Source organism: Hippopotamus amphibius, chromosome 15, assembly GCF_030028045.1.
Source record: "Hippopotamus amphibius kiboko isolate mHipAmp2 chromosome 15, mHipAmp2.hap2, whole genome shotgun sequence".
Classification (NCBI taxonomy): Eukaryota; Metazoa; Chordata; class Mammalia; order Artiodactyla; family Hippopotamidae; genus Hippopotamus; species Hippopotamus amphibius.
Genome location: NC_080200.1, coordinates 58,572,132 through 58,582,222, shown reverse-complemented (window position 1 = coordinate 58,582,222; position 10,091 = coordinate 58,572,132). Strand labels below are relative to the sequence as shown.

The following is a 10,091-nucleotide window of genomic DNA, read 5'->3' as shown; positions in this document are numbered from 1 at the left end:
GAAGCTTCAAGGAGCCGGTCGTGGAGGCCCGCCGCAGGTTCGTTGGCTCCCCGGAGGAGGGCCGCGCCTCCAGCCGAGTTACCCCGGCTGAGCGAGGGGCTTCAGGGCTAACTAAGCCCGGGGCCAGTGGAGGCGTCGTTACCGCGCGTGGCAGGCAAGCCGAGGGGCGCGGGCAGGCACGTGTGGACGTCTGAGCGCTGCTGGACCGGGACGAGTGCACGCCCGGCCTCACTCTCTTCGGATTCCGCGGCAGGGTTCCTTAGGGACTGCACCCGGAAGTTTCCGTGGTTGCTGTGCTTCGGAGGAAGGTATAAAGAAAAAATGTTTCCTTAAATTTGCTTCTGTTTTTGCCTTATCAATGTCATTCATATTAAGTATCTTAAGAGAGATGCTGGAATATTTTGGTGTTCCCGTAAACCAGATTTTGCAGATTTGAGAAAATAAAGACTATGGATCAGCTTGGAGTATTGTTCGTATTATTGGGAAAATTCTTCCTTTAGAACCTTGTCCCAGGCCTAATTTTGAGCTGATCCCACTTTTGAACTCTGTGGACCCAGCTAACTGTGAATCTGTAGTTCCATCTTTTGCTGATGTTTTGTATGTGGCAAATGATGAAGAAGCTAGTTATCTCAGATTTCGAAACAGTATATGGAAAAATGAAGAAGAGGAGAAAATTGCATCTTTCCATCCTTTGCAACTAGTTGAAAATCCACTGACACCCGCTCTAAGGCATAATAAACCAAGAGGAAATGATTGGCCTGAAAGTGAAGCTGCAATTAAAAAAATAGCTGCCCTTGAAGATGAGCTAGCTTTTCTTCATTGTCAGATTTGCTGCGATTGTGGGAAGGCAAGAACTGAGAAACAGTATAGATTCTGGTTCCTTGGATTTGAACGACAGGCCAAGTGGTTTGAGACAAATGCCGTCATCAGAGACTACACAACTCAGTGTGGAGCCAGATTCGTTTTCAAGTTCAGTGCTTCCCTCTCCCCCTCCACCACCACTGCCTCCTCCGGTTTCTTCTCTACAGCTTCCATGTTCTCCTCTCATGCAAACAACATCTAATAATATTTATGCATCAGATAATTCAGCCACTGAAGTGAAAAAACAGCACCCAGATACTAGGAAAACCAGTTATAGTCATTCAAAAAGCCAGAAAAATAAGGATGTTCCAAATATGTTGGATGTTCTAAAGGATATGAATAAGGTTAAGCTACGTGCTATTGAAAGATCCCCTGGAGGCAGACCCATTCATAAAAGGAAAAGACAAGACTCACCTTGGGATCCAGTGTCTTTAATATCCCATGCCTTTAAGCAGAAATTTGCATTCCAAGAAGAAGATTCCTTTGAGAAAGAAAATAATTCTTGGGAGTCTTCTCCATTTTCTAGTCCAGAAACTTCAAGGTTTGGACACCGCGTTTCACAGCCAGAAGGACACTGAACTAAGGGAAGATGTGACAAACACAACAAGTGTAGACCAAGACAGGAGCAACAGGGGCTGTGTCTGCACCTGGAAGACAGGACTGCAGAAGTATGCCGGCATGCCTCTCCCTACTTGTGAAAGGATCTCATCTCCTGTTAATGAAGTTAAATGTAGTCTGTACACTGGGGTACACTAGTGCAAAGGTCTGAAGGATCTTGGCTGTTAAGAATACCTGTCTCTGGTTTTAGAAGATCCAGCTGTTAACTGGCTACTGATGGTAGTTAGGTATATGGATCTTTTGTTTTTTTCCATGTATGTTAATGTTATTAAAAGCTGAATCTATACTTTGAATGATTCTCCAAAGAGCTAAATGGTAAATGATTTAACGTTTCTCCTTAGAGAACAGTGAGGTCTCATTATAATGTAACAGAAGCCATTTAATGGATTAAGAAAATAATGTAAACTAAGTCTGTATTGTACTACTCAACAGATGATAGTACGTTTGGGCTTTTAAAAACAATCTCTTAAAGCAATTATGACTTCCTAACTTAAGAGCCTTTGAATTTTGAAAACTTGGTAGTGATCTGGTTTACTTGGCCTCCAGCAACGTGGCGGTTTTCAAATAATATAAAATTATATATTTTCATTAAGATAGCCATACTTTGAATCATATATTGAATCTCCTAAAAAATCTTCCTGAGGTGATAAAGACTTATTCTTAGAAGCTGATTTTGACTGTTAAATTCTAGACTGTGGAAGTATTTAAAGAATCTTCTTGATCAGTTTGCCTACACTTGCTATATAGCTGTGTACGCCCATCATTTTATTTCCTTTGTTCCTTACACACTCTGTTCCTTTGTAAATAAATGTGCCTTTTTAAACTTGAAAAAAAAAAAAAAGCTTCAAATCTACTTGTGGTCTTTTATCTCAATTTCATTTTTACCACATATTTCTGAGTTTACAGGGAGCTTGCCTGAACACTGAAGGAAAAAAAAATCCACTGTACTCACTTTTATTAGCAAGACTTTATGGGAAATTTTGCCTATCAAGGAATTTTCTTTCAACTTTCACTGAAATAGCAAATCAAACTGCTTCAGACCAACTGTAACTCCCTTTACAATTTCACAGTTCTTATTCCAGTTTCACTTGAAAATGTGGCTTTTTTTTAGAGACCAAAGAAAACCTAACTCGGGTTTTTGAATAAAAGTACCAAGAATAGTGAAAATGTGGGCAGATGGAGGAAGCATTTGAAAGGTTTAATTGGAGAGATGATTGATCAGTCTTTGCATAGCTCCTTATTATCACTCAGCTGGCTCAATTTTTCTAGTTTTATTAGTTTTTCTTTATTTCCACTAAAATCCCTAATGTCTTTATTTTTCCGCAGTAGATTAAATCTATGAATGAAGATACACATTTTTGCTTCTCCATACTTGGTGTACATTATGCTTTCTGCAGATTGATGTCTTTCATCAGTTTTGGAAAATTCTCCAGTCATTATTTTTTAGTATTCCCTTTACTCCCTTCTCTCCATTCACCCCTTCAGGAAATACGTCACACACTCTCTCCATCATGTCTCTTTTTGCTTTGCTTTTGAATAAAGTCACAATTCTTTGCTAAAGTGCTTTTATTTGCTTTATTAAAATAAACTACATTTTAATTATTAATTAACACAATTTAGTAATGACCAAATTACAAGTTAAATAACTTGCTGATCATAGTAACTTCTTGAGTCACCATTTCCTAATCTTTAAGAACACTTTATTATAGTATAATTTAAGCAAAATAAAATTCATGTACTTTAAGTAGAAATGGATAAATTCTGACAAATGTGTTCGCCCATGTAACGAATGCCCCATTTAAGATACAGACTATCTCCCCAGAGGGTTTCCTTGTTCTGGTTGACATTCAGTCAATACCTGTACCACCACACCCTAGTCAACCACTGATCTGAATTCTATCAATATTGATTTGTCTGTTTAAGAATTTCAGGTTGGGGTGAGATGAATTGGGAGATTGGGATTGCCATATATACATTACTAATAAGAAAAAAATATCAAATTGTACACTTTAAATATATGCAGTTTATTGTATGTCAATTATATCTCAATAAAAGTTCTTAAAAAAATAATAATTTCAGGGACTTCCCTGGCGGTCCAATGGTTAAGACTTCATTTTCCAATGCAGGGGGTATGGGTTTGATTCCTGGTCGGGGAACTAAGATTCCCTGTGCCTCGCGGCCAAAAAAACCAAAAAACCAAAACATAAAACAGAAGCAATATTGTAACAAATTCAATAAAGACTTTAAAAATGGTCCACATCAAAAAAATCTTAAAAAAAAAAAAAAGAATTTCATCAAATAAACAGAATCATACTTGTCTTCCCATTTTTCTGTCCAAATTCTCTTGCTCAGAATAAAGTCTGGGACATCAATCTTAGCTGTATTTGTTGTCTTTTGTTTTTTGTTTTTTTTATTTTTGGCTGTGCTGGGTCTTCGTTTCTATGTGAGATCTTTCTCTAGTTGTGGTGAGCGGGGACTACTCTTCGTTGTGGTGTGCAGGTTTCTCATTGCTGTGGCTTCTCTTGTTGCAGAGCACAGGCTCTAGGCGTGCAGGCTTCAGTAGCTGCAGCACAAGGGCTCAGTAGTTATGGCTCGCAAGCTCTAGAGCGCAGGCTCAGGAGTTGTGGCACACAGGCCTAGTTGCTCCGAGGCATGTGGGATCTTCCTGGACCAGGGCTCGAACCTGTGTTCCCTGCATTGGCAGGCGGACTCCCAACCAGTGCGCCACCAGGGAAGTCCTGTTTTTTTTGTTTGGTTGGTTGGTTGGTTGGTTTTTTTTGGATCTGTGTCCTCAGGCAAGGGAGACAAAAGCAAGAATAAACAAATGGGACCTGATCCAACTAAAAATCTTCTGCACAGTGAAGGAAACCAGCAGCAAAATGCAAAGGCAACCTACTGAATGGGAGAAGATATTTGCAAACCATACATCTGATAAGGGGTTAATTTCCAAAATATAAAAAGAACTCACACAACTCAATATTAAAAAAGAAAAAAGAAAGCAATGCAAGTAAAAATGGGCAGAGGACCTGAAAAGATCTATTTCCATAGTGATGTACAGATGACCAATAGGCACATGAAAAGATGCTTAACATCACTAATCGTCAGGGAAATGCAATCAAAACCACAATGAGCTATCACCTCACTTGTCAGAATAGCTATTATCAAATAGACAACAAATAACAACTGTTGGCAAGGATGTGAAGAAAAGGGAACACATGTGCACTGTTGATGGGAATGTAAATTGGTGCAGCCACTATGGAAAGCAGTAAGGAGGTTCCTCAAAAAGTTAAAAACAGAACTACCATACAATCTAGCAATTCCATTTCTGGATATTTTTCTGAAAAAAACAAAAACACTAATTCAAAAAGATATACACACCTCAATGTTCACTGCAGCATTATTTACAATGGCCAAGAAATGGAAACAACCTAAGGGTCCATCCACAGATAAATGGATACTGAAGATGTGGGATAGATATACAATGGAATATCACTTGGCCATAAAAAGAATGAACTCTTGCCATTTGCGACAACAGGGATGGACCTAGACCTATCATGCTAAGTAAAATAAGTCAGACAGAAAAAGACAAATACCACATGATTTCACTTACATGTGGAGTCTACAAAACAAAGCAAACAAAGCAAAACAGTAACAGTTAAGCATGCCCACATTCACATTATAGGGGTCCCAGAAGGAGAGGAGAGAGAGAAAGGACCTGAGAAAATATTGGAAGAGATTATAGTTGAAAACTTCCCTAACATGGGAAAGGAAATAGCTACCCAAGTCCAGGAAGCACAGAGAGTCCCACGCAAGATAAACCCAAGGAGAAACACGTCAAGACATATAGTAGTCAAATTGACAAAAATTAAAGACAGAGAAATATTATTAAAAGCAACAAGGGAAAAACGACAAATAACATACAAGGGAACTCCCATAAGGGTAACAGCTGATTTCTCAGCAGAAACTCTGCAAGCCAGAAGGGAGTGGCACGATATAATTAAAGTGATGAAAGGGAAGAACCTACAACCAAGAATACTCTACCCAGCAAGGATCTCATTCAGATTCAATGGAGAAAGCAAAAGCTTTACAGACAAGCAACAGCTAAGAGAATCCAGCACCACCAAACCAGCCCTACAACAAATGCTAAAGGAACTTCTCTAAGCAGGAAACATAAGAGAGGAAAAGGACCTACAGAAACAACAACAAAACAATTAAGAAAATGGTAATAGGAACATACATATCAATAATTACCTTGAATGTAAATAGACTAAATGCACCAACCAAAAGATACAGACTGGCTGAATGGATACAAAACAAGACCCCTATATATGCTGTCTCCAAGAGACCCACTTCAGACCTAGGGATACATACAGGCGGAAAGTGAGGGGATGGAAAAAGATATTCCATGCAAATGAAAATCAAAAGAAAGCTGGAGTGGCGGTGGTCACGTTAGATAAAATGGACTTTAAAATAAAAAATGTTACAGGAGACGGGAAAGGACATTGCATAGGGATCAAGGGATCCATCCAAGAGGAGGAGACAGCAATTGTAAATGTATATGCACCCAATATGGGAGCACCTCAGTACACAAGGCAAATGCTAACAACTATGAAAGAGGAAATGCAAGGCAGAAATAGAGACACAGGTGTAGAGAACAAACACATGGACACCAAGTGGGGAAAGTGGGGAGGGTTGGGGGGGGATGAACTGGGAGATTGGGATACCAAATTGTACACTCTAAATATATGCTGTTTATTGTCTATTAACTGTATCTCAATAAAAGTTCTTAAAAAAAAAAAAACCAGTAACAGACTCATAGATACAGATACTCTGGTGGTTGCCAGAAGGGAGGGGAGGTGGAGGTTGGGTGAAACAGGTGAAGGAGATTAAGGTAAAAACCTCCAGCTATAAAAGAAGTTGCTGAGATGTAACCTACAGCATAGGGAACATCATCAATGTTGTAACAACTTTGTATGGTGCGGGGTGTTAACTGGACTTGTGGGGATTAATGCACAATGTATGTAAATGTGGAATCACTGTGTTGTACACCAGAAACTAATATAAAATTGTATATTAACTACACTTCAGTAAAAAATAAAATTGGGACTTCCCTGGTGGTCCAGTGGGTAAGACTCCACACTCCCAATGTAGGGGCCCAGGTTTGTTCCCTGCTCGGGGACCTAGATCCTGTGTGCGTGCCACAAGTAAGAGTTCAAATGCCGCAATTAAGAAGTCCACATGCCGCAACTAAAAGACCCCGCATGCCGCAACTAAGACCCAGAGGCAGCCAAAATAAATAAATAAACATTTTTTAAATAACATTTATAAAAAATAAAATTAAAAAAATTAAAAATTAAAATAAATTTAAAAATACAAACAAAATTTTTAAAAACTCAATGATGTTTAGGAGATTCATCCATATCATTTCATAAATCGGTAGTTTGTTTCTTTATATTTGAATAGTATTCCATTGTATGAATATACCACAATTTGTTTATCCACATTCATTCCATACGTATAAGTAATCTAAATTGTTATGATACTATATATCTTCAGTATAAGACATGATATATAAAAATTTTGGTAATCTCTAACTGGCTTCTCTCACTCCAGTCTCAGGAACATTGTCCCTGCCAAGATCAACTTCCCCTTGGTCATGACAATCTTCTTCTAAACTCTGCCTTAGTCCACTGCTGAAAGTAATAATCCCTTTTGCTTCCTGGCTTCATTTCATGTGATGCGCCAGTTACTACTTTGTGTTATGGTTCCTTCCGTACCTATCTAATTTCAGCTGCTAGAGTCTAAGCTGCTTGAGGTCAGGATCCAAATGAGATAGGTCTCTGCTTGTGCACGGCACTGAGCCGACAGCGAGCTTGTGGGACGCAGCCAACAGATGGCTGCTGATCAGGCAGACTGACAAGCGAATCCCTCCACTCAAAATTAGCTTCAGCGACTCTCCCCATTCCGCAGCTTGTTGTTCAAAACCTTCCACAACTAGGTCCAACGTAGCTTTCCAGCTGTATTCGCGTGATTTTTCATATGTAATACCTCTTCTCCAGTTACATTAGTGTATTTGCTGAGTTCCATGCTTTTCCTATGTTTCTCCTGTCTGGTAGAAAATACACACACACACACACACACACACAGACATACACATACAGACACACAGACACACTCCTATCGTTATTCTCCCCACCTCCTGAGCAAGAGTTAGAATCCCAAGGTTCCTTTTTCCAGAGGAATCTTCCACCATCCACCATCCCCACATCTTTGTCAGCTGGGACCACACAAGTAAGCAGTTTCAAATGGTGCCCAGTAGGGGGAGGTGTGCCCATAATCTCCCACAAATTCCATTGCTTTTTTTGTAGCCCTGGAGATTTTAAACAGGCCATAAATTTACAGAAACTTCTCACGGATTAAAGAAATAAATAAACAAGAGTTCAGCTACCTCCTTCCTCAAGCCACTCACAAGTTCTGAGTAACTCCACTAACCGAAGGCCAGTAACCAAGGTCTTAATAACAAAGACAAAACCATTTGACCATTTTTAATCTCCATAATTTAAAACACAACCAGTTCATTTTTCAAAGTTACGTCTGGAGGACCTCATTCCATGTGTATTCTCACATTTTTTTTTAAATCAATAAAATGTATTCACAGATTGAGTGTTGAATCTGTGTGGTTGAACCAGGAATCAGTCTTGCCTTTCATAAGCAGAGATTAGTTAAAACGAAAAAAATTAATTCTGTACTGCCCACTTCTTCCCCATCTCCACCTACTTCATCTTTCCATCTAGATTTTTTAAATATGTTTTATACTTGTTTACCAAATGGCAGTTGTTTTTAATGTACTAGATTTAAGATACCAAAGGATTCCTCTTGACTCAAGTGTTAGTCATTGATTCATGCTGATCACAAACCAGAAGTGAACAGTCATCATGAGATACACAAACCATGTCACATCACAGGGAGCAAAAGATGGCCCAGCCCGTCCTCACACTGGGGCACATGGATCTCACAGAGAGTGAATAAAGTTCAGTGTTCTATAAGTTTATAAATTAATGAAGCTGGAAGAGATCATTGCATTTCAGAGATGAGAAAAATAAGATCCAGAGAGTTCAAAATGACCTTTTCAAGACACCACAGCCAGTTAGTGACAAAATAGAGAATCCAACCCTTTGGACCAGTTTCCCATAGGATGCCCTTCATCCATAAACACCATGTATTGTTCTTCTTGCAGTGTCAGCAAGAGATGATATCTTAAAAGGATTTTTTTTGTGCCCAGGACCTTTAAAGCTTTACTAAGAAGGCAGTGTGAACACTGGTTTGGCTTGAAGAACTCTTGTCTAAGGAGCCAGCCAGGCTTTCAGCTCAAGGCTGTCACATTAGCACCTTTTTGAAAAAGTACTTGTGAGAAGGATCAGCAAAAAAGGAACAAAATCCATCCTTAGTGTGTATTGCATATGTCAGCACGCATCCTATTCTTGTCTCCTGTAATTATTTCCTGGGTGGAGTAAGAGCCAGGATGTGTTATTATATTAGGAAGTTATTTGTCTCTTGAATCTAAAGATTATGCCTACAGCTCCCATTACATCAGAGGTAGGATGTAAATGCTAAAAGCTACGTTAAAATGACAGTGCTTAATAACAATGGCACTTGACGTTTATAACACCTTTCAGGGTGGATCTCAAAGCATTTGGCAAATATTCATTACATTTCAACACAGTATGATGTCGAAGCAGCATCAGCTTGTGGTTTCCTTTTCTTAAGTCAGAGAAACGAAAAATAATTGCCTTTCAAAAAATCCTTTTTTTTTTAGCCCTAACATTTTTATTTTTAATTATGCTTCATTTTGTAAATTACCTAAAAGCAATAAGTTTATGTAAGTTCTAATTAAATAAATAAAGTGATTGACTTCATGAGGATCAGAACTTGAAAGTCCTGAGCTCATTCAGAAGAAATACTAACTTTTCTGGCGTTGTGATATAAAATTCATACTAAGAACCCTTACAAAACATCACCTGAAATTCCAGGGGTGGAAGGTGTAAAGCAACCCACTATGGACTATGGTAGCAACTTTTTTAAAAAATCACAGAAGCTAAAATTCTTCCCTGAACTATCTTTATTAAAAATTAATCCGGGAATTCAGGTTTGGAGATGAGGTCGGAGGATGGGTGGGAGGGAATTAGAGAAGGAGAAGAAGCAAAGACTGTTTAAATATGTATGATTTTTATCTGAAATCAGAGAAAGATTCCCTACTTTGAAAACTTGAAGTGTCATGATAATCAAGTACTTCAGATATTTTATATTTTATCTGATGGGTTTTGACTCTAAAGGAGCTAGGAGGGCAAAGTGTCAGCCAACACAGGGCTTTCACTGCAGTCCCCCTGAAGCCTTCAGCCTCATCACAGGAGGTTCAGCACAGTTCTTCCCAACACAGCATCTCGGGGAAAATTTCTCCACTCTAAAATGGTCAATGAGATGTAAATGGAACCTATTGGAGAGAGTCCCTGGAAAAGTTTCTAAGAGAGGGCTGATTCAGCTAGGAAGTGTGCTGTTTTTGTTGTTTCCGCCATGCCTCCTTATTCCTGTCTGGAATGGGGACATGATCGCTG

At 39.0% G+C, this 10,091-nt stretch overlaps 1 pseudogene; it reads left to right on the top strand.

Annotated features, from left to right (window-relative positions):
- The first annotated feature begins 316 nt into the window (after positions 1–316).
- On the top strand, positions 317–1,617 carry LOC130836441 (mitochondrial fission regulator 2-like; annotated as a pseudogene).
- The last annotated feature ends 8,474 nt before the right edge of the window (positions 1,618–10,091 follow it).